The sequence below is a fragment of the Bos indicus x Bos taurus genome, chromosome 7 (assembly GCF_003369695.1).
Source record: "Bos indicus x Bos taurus breed Angus x Brahman F1 hybrid chromosome 7, Bos_hybrid_MaternalHap_v2.0, whole genome shotgun sequence".
Taxonomy (NCBI): Eukaryota; Metazoa; Chordata; class Mammalia; order Artiodactyla; family Bovidae; genus Bos; species Bos indicus x Bos taurus.
In genome coordinates, this window is record NC_040082.1 from 27037107 (window position 1) to 27056914 (window position 19808).

The 19808-nt window shown below is 40.3% G+C and overlaps 1 protein-coding gene across 1 annotated transcript in view; it reads left to right on the forward strand.

Moving 5' to 3' along the window:
• The first annotated feature begins 1106 nt into the window (after positions 1-1106).
• Positions 1107-19808, forward strand: part of HAPLN1 (hyaluronan and proteoglycan link protein 1) — an 81193-nt gene continuing 62491 nt past the window's right edge. The window contains exon 1 of the mRNA XM_027545672.1: positions 1107-1379. The gene's annotated coding sequence lies outside the window, so the exon portion shown is untranslated. The remainder of the gene's footprint in view (positions 1380-19808) is intronic.

A 19808-nucleotide genomic window follows, 5' to 3' on the forward strand; every position in this document is an offset into this window, starting at 1 on the left:
GGGGAGCGCAGCCGCGATCCCCGGGACGCCTCCGAGCGCCCAGCGCCCCTGGTGCCCTGGCACCCCAAGCTCTAAAGCGAAATGGCCTGCGTCTCGCCTCCTCCCTGGCTAGGGGCCTCTCGGGCTTGTTTGCTTGTCCTCATCCCCGGGCCAGCCCCGCTCCCTCCTCCCGGCGGCTCCAACAGCCGTTTGCTTCCTGCGGTGTGTTTCTTTTTTTCCCCGCTCCTAGGCTCCATCAAAGGTGGCTCTGTTATTGAAATATGAAGCCGTTTCCTCTCCAAAACCCTTGGTTACTCAAGGCGGGAATCAATGGACCTATATACTGTCCCAGAAGTTATAAATAAATGCCTGTTTGTTCAGGAGGCGTTTTCCCGCGTGTCCTAGCATCTTCCCCAGTGGTTATTTTAGGGGTGCTTGCGCGCGCGCCTGTCTCCATGTATGCGCGCGCGCGCTCTGTACCCATCTGGTTCTAATCCTGGGTATGGATCCATAAGCCAACTCCACCCATCCTGTCTGCCCTTCGCATTCTTCACTCTATAAATAAACCCAGGTTCTTTGAGCTTTGTCACCCAAGGATACAATAGCAGTTGTTTGTTAAAGGAGAATTAAATTCAGTATAAATACTGCGTCCAGTAAACAAGAAAGCATACTTCTGGCAGTGTGGGTGAAAGGGCACCTTACATTTTGGAAGGTTTATCCGCTGTTGTCATAATTACCTGTCTACCTGATTACCCTGGATATACCTTGGGGAGAGGGAGACGGGAAAGCGAGGACCTCTCCTACTTTTGGATCTTCATTTTAAGCAGAGGCTAAGAAGCAAAGTCAAAATTCACTGTCCTGGCTTGTCTGCCTCACCCCGCTGCCCCACGATCATTCCACAGCCCCTTGCCCCATCCCCTCTGGAAGACCCAGGAGGTGTGCAGTGGCGGGGGCTTGTGGTTGTAGCTCCCGCTTTGCCTGAACCCCTGAGCGGGTAACTCCGGGATCTGAGCAGAGGGAAAGTCATCTAAGAGGCTGCTGTTCCAGAAGGTCTGGGCACAGAGCTGCCCCTCCCTTCCTCCCTGAAGTTTGCATGAAGCGCACGTTAGGCTGTAATTAGGGGATCTGGGAGGAGAACTTTCCTGGTGACGCTGCTTTGCTTTTCTTCTGCTCTTGGTGAGAAAGTGCCTCCTTCTTCCCAGGAGCAGGACCTCTGCCATCCAGCGCCACAAAGAGACATTCTGCGCGGCACACGCACACACACACACACTCACACACGCACACACACTTGCCCAGAGACAAACTTAAGGTGAGGGGAAAGAGCGCTGGCTTCACTTGATCTCCAGGCTCCAACTTCAGCAGGACTTGAGAGCATCTGAACTCCTGGATTTTAGGAAAAGGTAAAAATCCCTTTTTTTTTTTTTTTTTTTACTCTTTGGGTTAAGCCTTGATTCCTTTAAGATTTCAGATAGCAATACATATCATAATTTATGTATACATTAAAATAACTTTTCTTAATTTTCTTTTGAGTTTGACATGACATCTCAACTTTTTTTTTTTTTTTTAAAGATTCATATTGTTAGATAAAATACTGTTCAGCAGTAAACAAGCTCAGTCTAGACTGGGGCAAGGAGGAAGTCCAGTATCCCAGATTTCGCTGATGCTACTATAATCTGGTGGATGCATGGTTTCCAAGTGGCAGTTTTCCATGTGTATTTCAACAAGCATTTTTATAACACCTGAAAAAAAAGGATAGTATAGGCTGAAGGAAATGCTGAGGAATGGCAATGTCCATTCCAGATTTATGTGTTTTCTTTTAGAGACTATGTAAGTTTATGTGAAAAAGAAAGTTATTGTAATCACATAGGTAATATCTGTTAGAGTGACAGTCTTTGAGATGTTACTGATTTTGGTCCAGGCTTCTCAACTTAATTGTGAAATTAAGATCACAGAACTATGATGCTTTTTGTATATAGAATGATTTTGGTGGACAATTTTAATACACTGAAAAAAATTCCTTTTAAGTCGTGGTTGGTAAGGTTACTTTTAAAAGTTGCTTAAATGAATGATTTGTGTGAGACTGTTTACCACCCTAAGTAAATCTGAACTCTCTGGGGTTGAAATGAAGTTGTTTTCTTCCATTGACTATGACTGTTGTGTTCCAAATAAGATGGTTTATTATTTTGAAAATAAGTTATTTTATTTTCATTTACCCCTGGAAAAATACACAAAGTGGCCAGTACTTCGGGAGTTTTTAGTATGGAAAGTGTTCCTGTACACGTTCCAGTGTGATGTCATAAAATCAAACATACTGGCTGGCTTCTTGGAAGCTAACGGTTCTTAAGAAATAAAGCCTGAGAATTAATTTCTACATGAAATGTAATATTTATTCATTACAAACGTAGTTTCTGGTAACCATTTCTATTTGATTATTTCAGTGTACTAAATTTGCAATCATTTTACACACACTTCAGCGACTTCAATATTTTAATGGAATCATAAAATGGGAATATTGTTTTACCAAACATACATCATAGTCATTCTCTTTGGATAACTTTTAGTTTGATGTGTCTTAAGTTCACTTCCATTACTTTTATGAATAAAGAAGTTTTTCTTTCATTCAATAAAATAGAAACTTTGCCAAAGGTGGTTGGGCATTTATTTAAACCTTAGTCTTCAGTCACTTGGGGCTATCTGTTCTTGATAATTTCATTTTTAAGTGAAGAGAATAGCTATATATTTTGGTAATCTCTTCACAAAATTGGAAACAGATTAAAAATGGGAAAACTAGATAAGAACTAATTCTGTTTAAACATAACTTAATGAGCAAGAGAAAACCAACAAGCTCCAGACCACTGGTCTCCAAAGAGAAAGTACCCAGAGGCCAGTATTCCAAAGGGGAGTGTTCAGTGGGCCTGGGCTTTCTATCAGAAACAAGCAAGAAGAGAACATGGTGTTCTTATAAAGTGAGCCATTTATTGTCTGCTAGGCCCTGAATCTCAGAGGAATGACTGACACTGTAATTTAGAAGAACTGAAGATACTTTCACAGAGAAGAATCAATTCATTATATCCCTAGTGGTTTCACTGCCTTTTCCTTCCTTTGGGAGCCGGTAACACATCCAGGATAAATACATTCGGCGAACGAAGATGCTTTATGAATAGATGGTCTACTAAACAGTCCTGCCTTTTAGCATCTTGGGTGTGGAATGTTGGTATTTTCTGAGTAGTTGAAGAAGTCTTTGACTCTTAAGGTAGCACAGCCCTTGGTCTTTGTAAAGATGAACAAGAGGCATATTCAGGAAATAACTCCCTTTTTTGGAACACCCTAATACTGGTTTTCTTTTCGTTTCCTTCTGAACCATGCATGTCTTATTTTCCAGATTACAGTTTAAAAATAATGGTATTCACAGCCAGTTAAAATTCCAGCGAAATGCAGAGAAAATTTGAAAACACTTTTGCATTGTCGTCTTCTGTTGCCTCTAGTTAATTTTCCAACCTCCTGTATTCATTATCAGTAGCCATAGTACTTAGCCTATGATATTTAAATGTATTTAGTCTGTTAAGTAAAAGTAACAATATGTTGTTGGGGTAAAATGGAAAGGGATGGAAACTTAAATGTTCTTAGGATTGTAATCAATAGTGTTTAAGGAGGATTACAGGAAACAGCTGGTTAAACAAATATTAAGTGTAGAGTGGATGCTATGGTATAAATTAATAATGCAGCTCTTTATTTACACTATGAATGGGAGGGTCTGTGATGGTTCCATGTGGGAAGCGTAGTCCCTGTCTGCCACCTAGTGGACAAATTGAAGAACGCTTTCTCACCAGCCTCTTGGTAAAAAATTCTGAGTTCCATTCAGTTGACATTGAACACCAACTGCAGACCATACGTTGGGGTAGGTGCTCAGAGTAAAAAATACAGCAAGTGACTTTTGCATAATTTAAAAATTAAGGCATCACTTAACAGTTGATTAAACTCCTGGTGGTTGCATTAAAAATTAGTTTACTCTTTACTGGGTAATATCATCAACTTTCTGCCTCCTTGAGGATAACAGTAACTCACTTCTAATCACAAAAGAGTCAGACCTGACTTAACAACGGAACAACAACTCATCGCTAATACAGGATTTGTCTTCTGCAGAGATGTCATGACCTCGCTTAAAAAAAGAGTGGGGAGAGTTTGAATCTTGAATGACTTTCCTACATGGAAAATTTACTGTTACTAATTTTAAGTGGATAAATAATAATTAGCTTAAAAGGTTAGCACACAGATACTAGCACATATTCTTTAGATTTTTTTTTTCATTTAAGGATAAGAGTAAAAATTGCTTTTGGGTAGTGAGGTAAGTTTTACAAAATATTGCTCTCAGGGACTAATAATCAGCATGTAGAACAACTTTATACCTGTTATTCATATGTAGTTTTGAAGCAGGAACATTGTTTCTATTAAGTTGACATGATAGATTAAAATCTTAAGAACAATTAGAATGAAAGCCACTGTTGGAAAGAAGCATCAGGAATCATAGGAGATTGATCCATCAGAATATTGCACTGAGACTTTTGAAAAACTTTGCTCCAGGAGATATATGAATTATTACTCCAAATGGCTGTTTGCAAGATATATGACTTAATGGCAACAGTGTTCAGCACATCAGCATTAATCAAGCCAAGTTCTGAAATTCAGATTGGAAGGGAAAAAATGCCTCGGTTGGGGGAAACCATGATTAATTTGTTGCTTGCTGAGCTCTGGAGGTGTAATCCACAGATCGAGTTAGGCCTGCTGGTGTGGAATGGAAGTTTCCTGTTTAGGGAACTTTGGTTTTGTGTACAGCAACGAGACCTACGCTGTGAAAGGAGAGCTGCTCATTAAGTCTGTCTTCATTAATGCCACAAAATTATAGCCTGACTTGATTGGAGGTAATGGCTGGAATCAACATCAACAATCATGTAAAATAAAGCATATTATCTTAATTTTTATGTCCAATGAGTTATTATCCACCAGAAACACAGCATTCTGTTAACAATTTCATCTGATCATCCTTGTGATTTAGCATGAATCGTAGACTCATTCTAGTGAGAGATTGCCTAAAAAGTCAGAGGTCCTCAAAGTGGAAATTTAGTCATGGATTGGAAAACTGTTACAAGAAGTTTTAATGATTTCAGGTGACCTGATACTAGATAAGAAGAAACTACAAGAAAGAATCAGCCAAGCTTTCTGAAATGTGCTAATATTACTAGGTTCTTGGCTGTATTGCAGTGGTTCCACATAATGGCTTTTTCCAGTAATGGAGACCTGAAGCGGGGCTTGCTGGGCCTGAAAAGTTCTTAACTATGTTCAGACTAAAACCAGGATTTGTTTAAAATAGCAAATGTTGCTCAAGTATTTTGAGCTTCTATTAATTGTTTTATAGTTAGATAGGGGAGTGGTATCTGAGACGGGGGTATTGCTAGAGGGCCAGGAGGCTATTTGTAAAGTAAAGCAAAACAAAAACAAACAAATCAAACTCAGAATTTTCCAGAAAACTTAGAAAAATTACTATGTCCCAGTCTTGCAAGGGCAAGGGCAACAGAAATTTCCCATTTTGTTCAACCTAGCTTAACCCAAAGAGAACAAAATTGACTTCATTTGTTCCTATACTCCAGTCACTATATTCCAATTCCATTTACTGTATCAAATAAAATCCAATTAAGCTAATAACATTCAAGTATTTGTATGGTAAATCTGGATTTTTCACAAAGTTTTATGCATAATGTTTCAGCTTAGTCTCTACCTACTTGATGTGAATTTTCCTCATTTTTGACTCAACTGTTTGGAATTTGGGGATCACCCCCAATCGATCATTCCTGCATTCATTTGTTCGTTCAACAAAAACTTATTGAACACTTGCTATTTGCCAGGCACCATGCTAGCGCCACATGCTAGCCTCTTTATCGATACCAGAAAATTGATACTAAAAAAAATCCAAAATTCCACACTGAGGATAATGAATGGAAAGCACTGCGAGATCCTGATGTGTATTTTGAGCAACAGAAGCAATCAAAATGTCCTCACCTCATAGTTTTCGTATTAGGAGAATTTTGAGCAGGCATCTTTAAAATCACTTTCCCTTGTTTGCCATCTCCTAGCTAAGTAAGAGCCTTGTTTCTTGGTTGTGTGGGCACAGATGGGCCTGAGAAGGCAGCTCTGACACTCCAGAACCCCAGGAGAGTAAGGGTCCCAATAATCTGTCTCTTTGGTTGGGCCGGAAAAGCAAAGGTTCATTTGCACACTGTTGCTGTCCACCAGTTTGGAACTAAAATTCAGCATGAGCACAGAATGATTTAATGCTTACCATTTGCACCAGGCTCAATGCTAGGTGCTACAGTCATTGGCTCAAGGAGTTCATAATCTGGTGGAGAAGACAGACGGACACACCTCATGAATCACAAGTAAAATGTGCCAAGTAGCTGAAGTTGGGCTTCCTAGTCTCCTAGGTCTCTTTCCTTGGCACTTATCCTAACTTTCCACCCAGCCTCTACCTCCTAAACTTAGCCCCTTGCTCTCTGCCCCCCACCCCCAGGGAATCTGATACTTCTCTGTTTATTGATTTCTTGACTGACTGATTACACCCAAGTGTGAATGAGTTTCACTCATGCATTTACATTTCAAGCCTTTTATCTCTGTAAAGTAAATGTTTTGTTTTCTGTGGAAAGAATTTCAAGCATCTGGGGGCCTTCCCATCCTTACACCACAGTGTGTAATTAAGCTGATTCAGGCCTCCATGGTCTTCAATCTCTGTTATCCCCATTCCATATGTGAGGCCAGAGAGATTCCCTCAAGGCCTGTTTCTAGAAACACACAGGATCTTGGGTCCAGTTAACCCCTGGCCTGATCAACCTGTCCTTCCACCCTCCCCTCTGTGCTTTGCCCGGACACAAACTCCCCTCCCCCGTTGCAAGGGGCATCACGACCCCTCCTTTTGAACCTTCCTGTTCTCTTTGCTTGAGTCCTCTTAGCCCTTAACTACCAAGCTTGGGTGGCTGCCTCTGGACAGGTAAACCACTTATAGCTTCTCACGTTCTGTTGTTTGAGCCCTTATGTCACCCCAAATACAGCGACGGAGCAGTGAGAATCCACATATGTGGTCCAGAACTCCTCTGAGTCAAGTTACTGAAGGAGGAAGACAGGGATAGGCTATAAGACAAGGACAGGTATCAGCCATCACGTTGACAAAATGGATCAAAGCCAGCATCTTTCTAAAATGTATGCTGAGATACTTTCCAATGGATTTTGAGAAATTTCAACATCAATGCTGATTATAGATTCTGGAAAACTACTGGGAAATAAAACTGAAAATTTGCCTTGGCTTTTTAAAAGTAACACCGATCAGAATCATTTGTTTAAATATTTCCCATTTTATAGTTGATATAGGGCATAAGGGTAGTCATGTTATTAGTTGTTTCAGATTTATTTACGTTTTTCTTAATTATACTCCTTTGATTACGCCACCACTGATGCTCCTGTAAGATACTGGGCTGGTCTTATAAAGATGTGTTCATCACTTTTTAAATTGCTAGGACTAATGACCCAGATTGAAAGACTTTGTTTCCTTCCCCTTCTTCCCTGCAGTCTAGAGGAATGTGACCTTTGACCTGCATTATTCATCTCACTGGAGGATATGAATGCCTAAGGTTCAGTGTTGATGTTGTTCTGCTGTTGTTGTTCAGTCACTGAGTTGTGTCTGACTCTTTGCAACCCCATGGACTGCAGCATGCCAATGGCCTGCAGCATGCCAGGCTCGGAGTTTGCTCAAACTCATGTCCATTGAGTCAGTGATGCCATCCAACCATCTCATCCTCTGTCACCTCCTTCTCCTGTTGCCCTCAATCTTTCCAGCATCAGGGTCTTTTCCAGTGAGTCAGTTCTTCGCATCAGGTGGCCAAAGTATTGGAGCTTCAGCTTCAGCATCAGTCCTTCCATTGAATGAATATTCAGGGTCGATTTCCTTTAGGATTGTCTGCTTTGATCTCCTTACAGCTCAGGGACTCTCAAGAATCTTCTGCAGAACGTTCAGTGGGCGCCTTATAAATGCTTCCAGTTGTTTCCATCAGTGCCTAGCACTGTGCTGAATGGGAAGCTTGAGGGGTTTCCCTGCCTTCTCTTCCAAGTGTCTGTATTTCAGACATCTGAACACCTCCCAACCCCAGGCCATTCTCTGACTCTGCCTGTGTTTCCTTATCAGTCTTATTCTTACCTTTTAATGCCATTAAAATCGTAAACTCTTCTCAGATTTAAAAATATAATTATTGGTATAAAATAATGTAAATAAAATTAATTGATAATTTTAATAAATTTCTAAAGTTAAGGCAATTGAGGCTGGAGGAAGGAAATGAGTTTAGAAAGGACATGGAACAGTAGACACACGATCTAGTAAGGATACTCTGATTGGATGGGGGACAGAAGTTGAGATTGTGTGAATGTCTGAAGGGCAGAGGAGAACAGGAAGAGAACTGCAATTAACTAAGATTGGGAATAAACGAAGAATAAAATTTTCTGGAAGTAAACTGTAAGTCTAATTTAGGAAGTGCTCATGGGACAGCCAGGAACTCATATCAGTTAAATGTACATACTTAGGCAGAGCAGAGAAGTCATGGCTGGAATAGATATTTGGAAGTCTTGAGTATTAAAATGATAGTTGAAGATCACACAGAAGAGAAAGAAGATCATTCTAGGGAGGAACAAAGGGAGAAACAGTTGATCAAGGACCAAACCCCGGGGGGGGGGCGGAATGGTAAGAATGACTTTGCCATGATTTGTACACGATTTTAACTTTTATTTTATCAACGATAAATGGCTACCAAGATGAATTACATCAGTGTCTTATTAATCCTTATACTCACAGTCTCAGTCAGTCCTCTGCACACAGAAGGTGCCAGGCATGCTTGTTGATTAAACAAAATTAAAATGGCCTTTCCGAGCCTTCATGCTCTAATGACAGATTTTCATAATGATAACCCTGAATGTGGGTAAGACCCCAAAATGTCTGAATTGCAGTTATTTATTCAATTTTGTCCAAAACTGAGCTAGCTTTAAATATATGTTGTCGTGTTTTGTTGTTTGAAAATCAGTAATCAATGTGTGGTGTAGATGGTAATTCACCAGAGTGCTTGATTAACCCTAGCCCATGTTGTTTAGCTTAACATATAAATGAGTTCACCACAGAATGCAGCCTAGTTCAAGTCCATTTATGATTCTTTTCCTTGGTCCTGAAGACATCTGAATAGTAGGTCAGATTTGGAGCCCAGAATCCTGGATTTCTCCACAGCTTGCTTTCCCCCAACCCCCCAATTCTTCTCCCTCTTATTGCTCCCTATTTGGGGTACCACGTAAAATATAATGAGGAATTGACTAATTTTTAGTATACGTATGTCCCAAATATTGTATGGTACCATACTTATATTAAAGAGATTACTTGCTGTTTAGCTGAAGTTCAAATTTAACCGGGTATCCTGTACTATCCATTGGCTAAATCAGATAACCATACCTACCTCCATTTGTGTTGCTATAGCTAGAATATGGCAAACAAGAGTTTCTTCATGAGATTTCTGAATGCTTTCCTCCCAAAGGCCAATGAATGAAGTTACTAAGTGTATGTTCACTAGTGAGATAAATGTATTAAAAAGATACTATAAATAAAATTATCTAACTACAATATACCAATCAAAATGCAAATTTATAAGACATTTATAGCTAGTGTATGATATACCGTGTGTGCTTAGTCACTCAGTCATGTCCAACTCTTTGTGGCCCTGTGGACTGTAACCTGCCAGACTCCTCTGTCCATGGGGATTCTCCAGGCAAGAATACTGGAGTGGGTTACCACGTCCTCTTCCAGGGGATCTTCCAAGACCCAGGGATCAAACCCAGGTCTCCTACCTTGCAGGTGGATTCTTTACCATCTGAGCCATCAGGGAAGCCATATGAACAGCTCTCTTAAGAATGCCCATAAATGTACATCAGTGATCATGTCTTTTGTTGTTAAGTCACTAGGTTGCATCCAACTCTTTCATGACCCCATGGACTTTTGTAGCCCACCAGGCTTGTTCATGGGATTTCCCAGGCAAGAATACTGGAGTGGGTTACCATTTCCTTCTCCAGGGGATCTTTGCCACTCAGGGATCGAACCCATGTCTCCTGCATTACAGATGGACTTTTTAAGCACTGAGCCACCAGGGAATAGGGACATCATGTGTCTTAATCTGTTTAAAATATTTAAAAATAATGTACATATTTAAAAATAAAACTTTTTAATTTTCACATCTTCCAATTGGCAATAATGATAAAACAAATAATTACTTTTAAATTAAAAGGCATACATTTAGAAACATTTATATAATGTAGTGGCACTAGTGGTAAAGAGCTCACCTGCCAAGGCAGGAGACATGAGAGACCCAGGTTTAATTCCTGGGTAGAGAAGATCCCCTGGAGGCCGCCATGGAAACCCTCTCCAGGATTCTTGCCTGGAGAATCCCTTGGACAGAGGAGCCTGGCGGGTTACAGTCCATACTGTCGCACAGAGTCGGACACGACTGAAGCGGCTTAGCATGCACGCACTTATAATGTCCAATGGCTATAAACTCTTAAATGTTCTACCTGCAGAATATCTGGTAGGAATCTTTCCCCGTGTTAATTATGTATCATAGTGTAGTTGTGCTGCCACCTTGTGGCGCTTTGAGGTATGACCCAATTGAACTCGGTCCATTAATACCTTATACCAGATTGACAAATTGGTCAGTGTTAAAATTGTTTCTCACGTGATTAATATTTTTCATTTCACACACAAATACCACATACTTTAATACCAAGAAAAAGCCCTCAAGCAAATGTTTTCTAGGAATTTAATGTATTATCTGCAGATTAGTATATCATTTGAGATAATCACTAAATTATAAGTCAATTAGTACTATACTGATTTATGTATTATGGGTGAGTATAGGTTGTATCTGCCCAAATGTTTGATCTACTTGATCTTTAAACCTGAATTCCTATAAATTCCTTGAACTCAATATGTCCAAAATTAAACTAATTATCTCCCTTCTTCCACACCTGTTCCATATAATCTCTATATAAATACCAAGACATTTAATTTATTATACAAACAAGGACACTTTTGAAAGTGAAACGGGGTGAAACTTAGCAATTACTTCAGCAAAACAGGTATAAACCAAGACTGTCTCAAGAAAACCGGTCTTCTTATATATAAATTAATAATCATCAAATCCCAGTCACCCAAAATAGGAAATCTGGAGTCCCAGACTCTGTTTCATCAAATTGTCCTGGGACCTCCATTGCACACTTCTCCGTTTCTTCTACCTACTTCTTCCCTTTCATCTTCACTTGCTTCTCCACTGTCCGTCACACTTGCCAACATTCTCCTTAGCCTTGTCCTGTTGTCTGCAGAGGGACCCACCAGCCCCAAATCCTTTTTCAGGATACATCTAACAGTCGACTTCCTCTGCAACTGCTCCAAACTGCTGGGAACTGATGGGCAAACTATATCACCCTGTAGAACGCAGCCACTGAACGACTTCATGGTGTCTGACTTCAGCCGGATCATTAATGCTATGTGGCTGTTCTACCATATTGCTTGAAAGTTTTTGCTTTTTCCCTACAGCAGATATCCAAGCCCCCCTGATTGGCACTAAAAAGAGAAACCATCTGTAAAGAACCCTCTCCCTGTCTTGCCACCAAAACGATCTCCTGACTTTTCCCTTCTGATAGGAAAAAACGGGAAAGGATCTCTCTACCTAGCTTCTAAGCATCTCAGGCAGACCTTGCCCCTTGAGCTCTAGATCCTGAATCCTCCAGTCTTCAGATGTTTGCTATCGTGCGTGCTGTGTACCAAGTCTCTGCAGTCCTATCCAATTCTTTGAAACCCTATGGACTGTAGCCCACCAGGCTCCTCTGTCCATAGGATTCTCCAGGCAAGAATACTGGAGTGGGTTGTCATGCCCTCCTCCAGGGGATCTTCCCAAACCAGGGATTGAACCTGGGTCTCCTGCATTGGCAGGTGGGTGGTTTTTTTGTTTTGTTTCGTTTTTTTACCATTAGTGCCACCTGAGAAGCCCCCATATTTGCTATTAATTAGGCTATTTTTTTTTTTTGAAGATTCCCTGGAGGAGGACATGGCAACCCACTCCAGTATTCTTGCCTGGAGAATCCCATGGACAGAAGAGCCTGGCAGTCCTTCCAGGCGCAAAGAGTTGGACACGACTGAAGCGACTTAGGATGCACGGAGGCTTTTTTTTTTTCTCTTGTATCCCTCAACCTCTCCCACTTTGGTTATATCTTCCTATTGGTATTTTATCATGGTCATATCTTTTTGGCCTAAACTTAGAAAACATGCCCTAGTCTCACATGCATCCTATCTACCCATCTTTCTCCTCCTCAGAGCCAGACTTCACAAACTCCCTCTGCTCATTATCCACCCCTTCACCCGTCCACTCCTCAGCCCGCCACAACCTGCTTTCTCCCTTCATTCCACCGAAACGCTCACCAGGGTCACCAATGATTTGCTTGTTTTCGGTATGTTTTCTTAGTCGCATTTCATTCTGGTGACCATGTTCCCCTCGCCATGATCTCTACCCTTAGTTTTGTGACAATGCACTCCCCTGGTTACCACAGACTTCTTTTCCAACTCCATCTCGGCCTGTTCCAGGCTTCCAAGGGCCCACCTGCTTCCTGGCAGCTCTGTGCTCTGATAGCTTCAGCCCGAGGCGCCCCACCCTGACCTCCACCTCCTCCCTGTCCCTTTCATCTACTCCTCCCTGTGACACCACTGCCACCTGTGTGCAGATGACATCCAGAGCTGTATATTTGGCCCAGAACTTTCTCCTGAATGTACAGACCACAAGCCTCTCACAGCTAGGAAGTCAGCCTGCCATCTCAACTGCACTAATCCCAAGTCAACTCTTTTTCTCCTAAATTTGAACTTCCCTCAATTTTATCTAGTTTAGTAAATGGCACCATTTTTTCTTCTTTCAGTTTTCAAAAACAGAAACATGGGAATCATCATGTAGACTCTAGCCCATAAAAATCTCTTGGATATATACACCTGTTTTTAAAAGTCTCCATTGGTGGTGGTGGTGGTAGTTTAGTCGCTAAGTCGTCCAACTCTTGGGACCCCATGAACTGTAGCCCTCCAGGCTCCTCTGTCCATGGGATTTTTCAGGCTGTGGTGGATTGCCATTTCCTTCTCCAGGGGATCTTCCTGACCCTGGGTCTCCTGCATTGCAGGCAGACTCTTTACCAACTGAGCTATGAAGGAAGCCCACTAAAATCTCTATTGTGAGTGAGTGAGTGAGTGAAGTCGCTCAGTCGTGTCTGACTCTTTGTGACCCCATGGACTATAGCCTACCAGGCTCCTCTGTCCATGGGATTTTCCAGGCAATAGTCCTGGAGTAGATTGCCATTTCCTTAGTAAAAGCCTTATCCCTAATTGCCATCTTGTCTTCTTACATGCCTGTAAACCTTACCCATTGGTCTCTGCATCTCTAGTCTTGCTGCTTTCTAATGCATTCTCCCATGCTTCCCTTACCAGCCTCATCTCTCATCTAGCAGTGAATCCCACACCCCAGTTGACAGGATCAAATGACCAGAAAAATGAAGACAGTAGAAACGGATCAATAGCTCTAAATATTAGAGTTATCAGATGCAGATTTTATGTTTCTTTTAAGAAATTGGGTCTAAAGAATTTTAGCAAAGAACTGGAAAGTACTGAAAATGATTCATGTAGAAAGTCTAGAACTGGGAAAATGTAATAATCAAAATTAAGAACTCAATACATGAGTTTACAAAATAATTTAGACACACTGAGGAGATGATTAATAAACTGGAAAGTAGTTCTGAAAAAATAACCAGACAGAGACATTATAGAAAAAGGATGAAAGATCCTGAAGGGAAGAAAAGTGTAAAACGTATATGGGGTATAGACTGGTGTCCCAGCAGGAGGTCAGCAAATAGGGCAGAAACAATCTTTTCCAAAGAATAGCTTGTGACTATCCCTGTCAGGGATTCAAGGAGCACTACAAAGCCCAACAGGATAAAACCAGAAAATAAAGAAATAAAAAAACTTACAGCCAGGCATGGTACAGAAAAACTGCTGACAGAAACAAAGAGAATATTAAAAGCTTCCAGAAACAAAAGACTTTAGATAGACTAACAAGTAGCGAAATTAGCGAGTTGGAAATTTTGCTTCTCTTTTCACTTTAGGAAAATGCCCAAAATCAGTGGTTTGGCTTGATCATATTCTGGGTGGATCTCATGCTCAGCCTACTTTCTCTGAGACGAAGTCTTCAAGCCTAGAGAGATACCACCTGGTGACTCGGTTCCTGCAGTCTGTGTTCAGACGCTGTACATTTCTGTTCTGTTGCTAAGAAAATTCTGGAAGCAATTTGGGAGGCTCCTATCTATCTTTATCACTATATAATATTATTTTAGATTATAAAGAAGAAATAAATATGACTGAGTTGATTTAAACCATATAAATATATATATATATATATTCAGCAAAGTGATCGGTTATACACATATGCGTTCTTTTTCATATTCTTTTCCTTTGTGGTTTATCACACGATATTGAATACAGTTCCATGCACTACATAGTCGGACCTCATTGTTTATCCATCCTATGTATAACATATAATAGTTTGCATCTGCTAAACCCAAACTCCCAGTCCTTCCCTCCCCAACCCGCCTCCCCCCTTGGCAACCACAAGTCTGTCCTCTATGTCTGTAAGCCTGTTTCTGTCTTGTAGATAAGTTCATTTATGTTATATTTTAAATGCTGCAAATTAGTGATAACATATGGCATTTGTCTTTCTCTTTCTGACTCACTCCACTTGATATGATAACCTCTAGATCGGTCCATGTTGCTTCAAACGGCATGATTTCATTATTTTTGACGTATGTCAGGCATTTTACAACCTTATACCTATTTAAGGCACTGAAAGACAGGTCTTGACAGCCAAAGTAAATACAGATTTATCACAAAGATTCTGATTAATTAAAAGCTCCAGAATATTTCTCTTCTCTTCTCAGATATTGGAGTTCTATCTACTCCTCTAATTCTTTGCTTGGGCCCTCCTTTCAGGCAGGAATCCTGTACCACATTATCCTTCCCACCTGAATTATGACACCCACTATAATCCTTAATATAAGGACTCCTCTAAGCAATCTGACATTGTACTGCTAGCTAGAATTTGTCACTTTTCTCTCAATTCTTCCTTAATTTTTTATTTGCATCATCATTACTTACATACTTTTCTATTTCTTATACTGTATTTCATTGTTGAAATGTCTTTCTTCTTAGTAGATTGTTTATCCATCTGATGTCCTAAAGGGTTCTGACCCGAAAGGTTAGATTGGGAATCAGAGTTCAAAGGACTTAATCGGTTCCAGTGTTCCACCCACTCTAGGAATCCCTTGTGTAATATAACTGACAGATGTTTGTTGATCTGCTTTAACACCTGCAGGGGCAAAAAGCACTGGTATTTCACAGGAAATTCATTTCACTTTTAGAGGACTTACCAAGAAGGTCTTTCTGACATTGCACAAAATTGGCTTCCTTAACTTCCATCCATGTGTTCTCATTTTGCCCTGTGAAGTTATATTGATTAAGTCCAATATCTTCCCCAGTTCATATCTGAGCAATTTATTTCTAAATGCAAAACATTATGTTATGTTCTGTAAAATTTTGTTATTCTGGGCACATTGTTCCAAACTCTGTATATCATTTTATTTCTTCTAGCTTCTTAGCCACATTGCCAGTACTAAGCTTTGAGTCTTGAAATTCTAAAAGAAAAAAAAAAAAAAACTTCATTTATATTATCATGACTTAAGCAAACCTCTTGATTGATGGTGCTAATGTCCTTGTCACTGGAAAGGTCTCCTTTTATTAAACAAATAGCCAGTGCACCAGAGAAATGGAAAATAAATGTCAGCACGGAGTCAAAAACCTTTCTTTTGAAAACAGAATGCATTGATTATCTGCACTCTTATTGTAATTTTATTTCATTACGTTGTTACTATTTCAGATAGCAGAATGAAAACAGCATTGTACCATCCCTGAATATCTGTATCCTTAAACTTAGAATATCAAAAACTGAAACCTAGCTTGTCAAATAGTTATGATTAGTGGTAATACACTAATTTCCCAAAGGTAAAATGATATAACTTGAAGAATATGAGATCTAAATGTTAACAGAAAATACAATTTATTGTAGTTGGTATAAAGCAAATGTGATCTTGGGACTTCCCAAGTGGAACAGTGGTAAAGAATCCAACTGCCACTGCAGGAGACGCAGGAGATGCAGGTGTGACCCCTGGGTCGGGAAGATCACCTGGAAGTGGCAACCAGCTCCAGGATTCTAGCCTGGAGATTCCATGGACAGAGGAGGCTACAGATTCATGAGGTCAGAAGAGCTGGATGCGACTGAGCAACTGAGTCTGCACTCAAAATGTGATTATAATTTGCATTACTGTACATTCTTTGAAAAAATGCTTCCCTTCACCCCAGTCCACCCTGCCTGCACCAGTATTGCAATATCCAGGCTAAAGATAAGAAGTCAACAACCTGTGACTCCTGAATAATAATTGTAAATTCTGAACGGTAATGGATTTGCCCTAGGCCAGCAACTGCCACCTCAGACTGATGGAAAGCAAAGGGTCATTCAGAAACGACACATCTGCAATACCTCGAATGTCAGGCTTCCCACTTTAAAAGAAAAATCTTACTTCTACACAGTATAGCAATAGAAAAGTATCATCTTAAGTAAAGTAAAGCATTTGTTTCAACCTAGTAACACAAGAATTCCTACGTTCTGCTCTTGATTTTAAAGTAGAACTATAGTTGAATTATGCTCCTGTTATTATCAATATTTCAGTTGACTGTTAATTAACCCTATTATCCTGTACTATGGAGCAGGATTGATTTAGTACTAAATATATTGGGAATTAGTTATTTCTTTGCTTTCACATTATATAACAGAATGTTCCCATGAGTTACAAATCTGAATTTTTCGTGCATGCATGAATAGTGTAAGAAACTTAATTTTGAATGAACTACAAAAATATTTCCCTTCATCTGTACCCTGACATATTATTGGAAATTATCGAAGCCTTTACAAAATGCCTTACAGTGTATTGACTACCTGTGAAGTTGAGATTTTTATATAATTGCACGTATGCTCTGTGTAATGCCTATGAACCTTTGATTAAGGAAGACTGCTCAGGAGCAGAGCAACGCTCGACACATCCCATAGGATTTCTCCTTGAAGTAAAACAAGGGCATCCTAGGCCTTGATAATTTACAGTTTGAACTGTATATATGCTACTTAAGGACAGCTAGAAAAGTGCTTGTCATTCAGCATGAACAGGCTCTCTGGAAGGCGGTCTAATAACAGTCACCATATAAAGTCATCAAAACAGTTTTAGGACACTCTTGTTAAAAAAGAATCTTCTTCAAGGTTATCTGCCTTTGGTGGTTTCAGTTCAGTCCAGTTCAGTCGCTCAGTCGTGTCCGACTCTTTGCGACCCCGTGAACTGCTGCACACCAGGCCTTCCTGTCCATCACCAACTCCCAGAGTCCACCCAAACCCATGTCCATTGAGTCGGTGATGCCATCCAACCATCTCATCCTCTGTCATCCCCTTCTCCTCCTGCCCTCAATCTTTCCCAGTATCAGGGTCTTTTCCAATGAGTCAGCTCTTCGCATCAGGTGGCCAAAGTATTGGAGTTTCAGCTTCAACATCAGTCCTTCCAATGAATACCCAGGGCTGATCTCCTTTAGGATGGACTGGTTAGATCTCCTTGCAGTCCAAGGGATTCTCAAGAGTCTTCTCCAACACCACAGTTCAAAAGCATCAATTCTTCTCTGCTCAGCTTTCTTTATAGTCCAACTCTCACATGCATACATGACTAGTGGAAAAACCATAGCCTTGACTAGATGGACCTTTATTGACAAAGTAAGGTCTCTGCTTTTTAATATGCTGTCTAGGTTGCTCATAACGTTCCTTCCAAGGAGTAAGCGTCTTTTAATTTCATGGCTACAATCACCATCTGCAGTGATTTGGGAGCCCAAAAAAATGAAGTCAGCCACTGTTTCCATTGATTCCCCATCTATTTGCCATGAAGTGATGGTACTGGATGCCATGATCTTAGTTTTCTGAATGTTGAGCTTTAAGTCAACTTTTTCGTTTTCCTCTTTCACTTTCATCAAGAGGATCTTTTGCTCTTCTTCACTTTCTGCCATAAGGGTGGTGTCATCTGCATATCTGAGGTTATTGATATTTCTCCCAGCAATCTTGAGCCCAGCTTGTGCTTCTCCCAGCCCAGCGTTTCTCATGATGTACTCTGCATATAAGTTAAATAAGCAGGGTGAAAATATATAGCCTTGACGTACTCCTTTTCCTATTTGGAGCCAGTCTGTTGTTCCATGTCCAGTTCTAACTGTTGCTTCCTGACCTGCATACAGGTTTCTCAAGAGGCAGGTCAGATATTCCCATCTCTTTCACAATTTTCCACAGTTTATTGTGATCCACACAGTCAAAGGCTTTGGCATAGTCAATAAAGCAGAAACAGATGTTTTTCTGGAACTCTCTTGCTTTTTCGATGATCCAGCGGTTGTTGGCAATTTGATTTCTGGTTCCTCTGCCTTTTCTAAATCCAGCTTGAACATCTGGAAGTTCACGGTTCACCTATTGCTGAAGCCTGGCTTGGAAAATTGGGGCATTACTTTACTAACATGTGAGATGAGTGCAATTGTGCTGTAGTTTGAGCATTCTTTGGCATTGCCTTTCTTTGGGATTGGAATGAAAACTGACCTTTTCCAGTCCTGTGGTCACTGCTGAGCTTTCCAAATTTACTGACATATTGAGTGTAGTACATTTACAGCATCATCTTTTAGGATTTGAAATAGCTCAACTGGAACTTCATCACCTCCACTAGCTTTATTCACAGTGATGCTTTCTAAGGCCCACTTGACTTCACATTCCAGGATGTCTGGCTCTGGGTGAGTGATCACGATTATCTGGGTCGTGAAGATCTTTTTTGTACAGTTCTGTGTATTCTTGCCACCTCTTAATATCTTCTGCTTCTGTTAGGTCCCTACAATTTCTGTCCTTTATCGAGCCCATCTTTGCATGAAATGTTCCCTTGGTATCTCTAAATTTCTTGAAGAGATCTCTAGTCTTTCCCATTCTATTGTTTTCCTCTACTTCTTTGCACTGATCGCCGAGGAAGGTTTTATTATCTCTTCTTGCTATTCTTTGGAACTCTGCATTCAAATGGGTACATCTTGCCTTTTCTCCTTTGCTTTTCGCTTCTCTTCTTTTTACAGCTAGTTGTAAGGCCTCCTCAGACAGCCATTTTGCTTTTTTGCATTTCTTTTCTTGGGGATGGTCTTGATTCCTGTCTCCTGTACAATTTCACAAACCTCCATCCATAGTTCATCAGGCACTTTTTCCACTGTTTCCCCATCTTTTCCATGAAGTGATGGGACCAGATGCCATGATACTCCAAGATAAAATAAAAAGTTGAATAAAATCTCAAAACAAAAAACAAACAAAAAAAATATGTCTGACACACATAATAATGTAACATGCAGGTATTAAAATGATGTAAAAGAGAATTTAATGAAACGACAAGATGCCCATTATATACTCAATTTAAAAAATCACTTTTTAAAAGCCATAAAATTTGGTTCCATTTCAGCAAAAATGAAAAGCATTTTTGACTAAAATGTTTGGACAAGTATGCAATAAGATGCAACCACAATTAATCACAGTTGG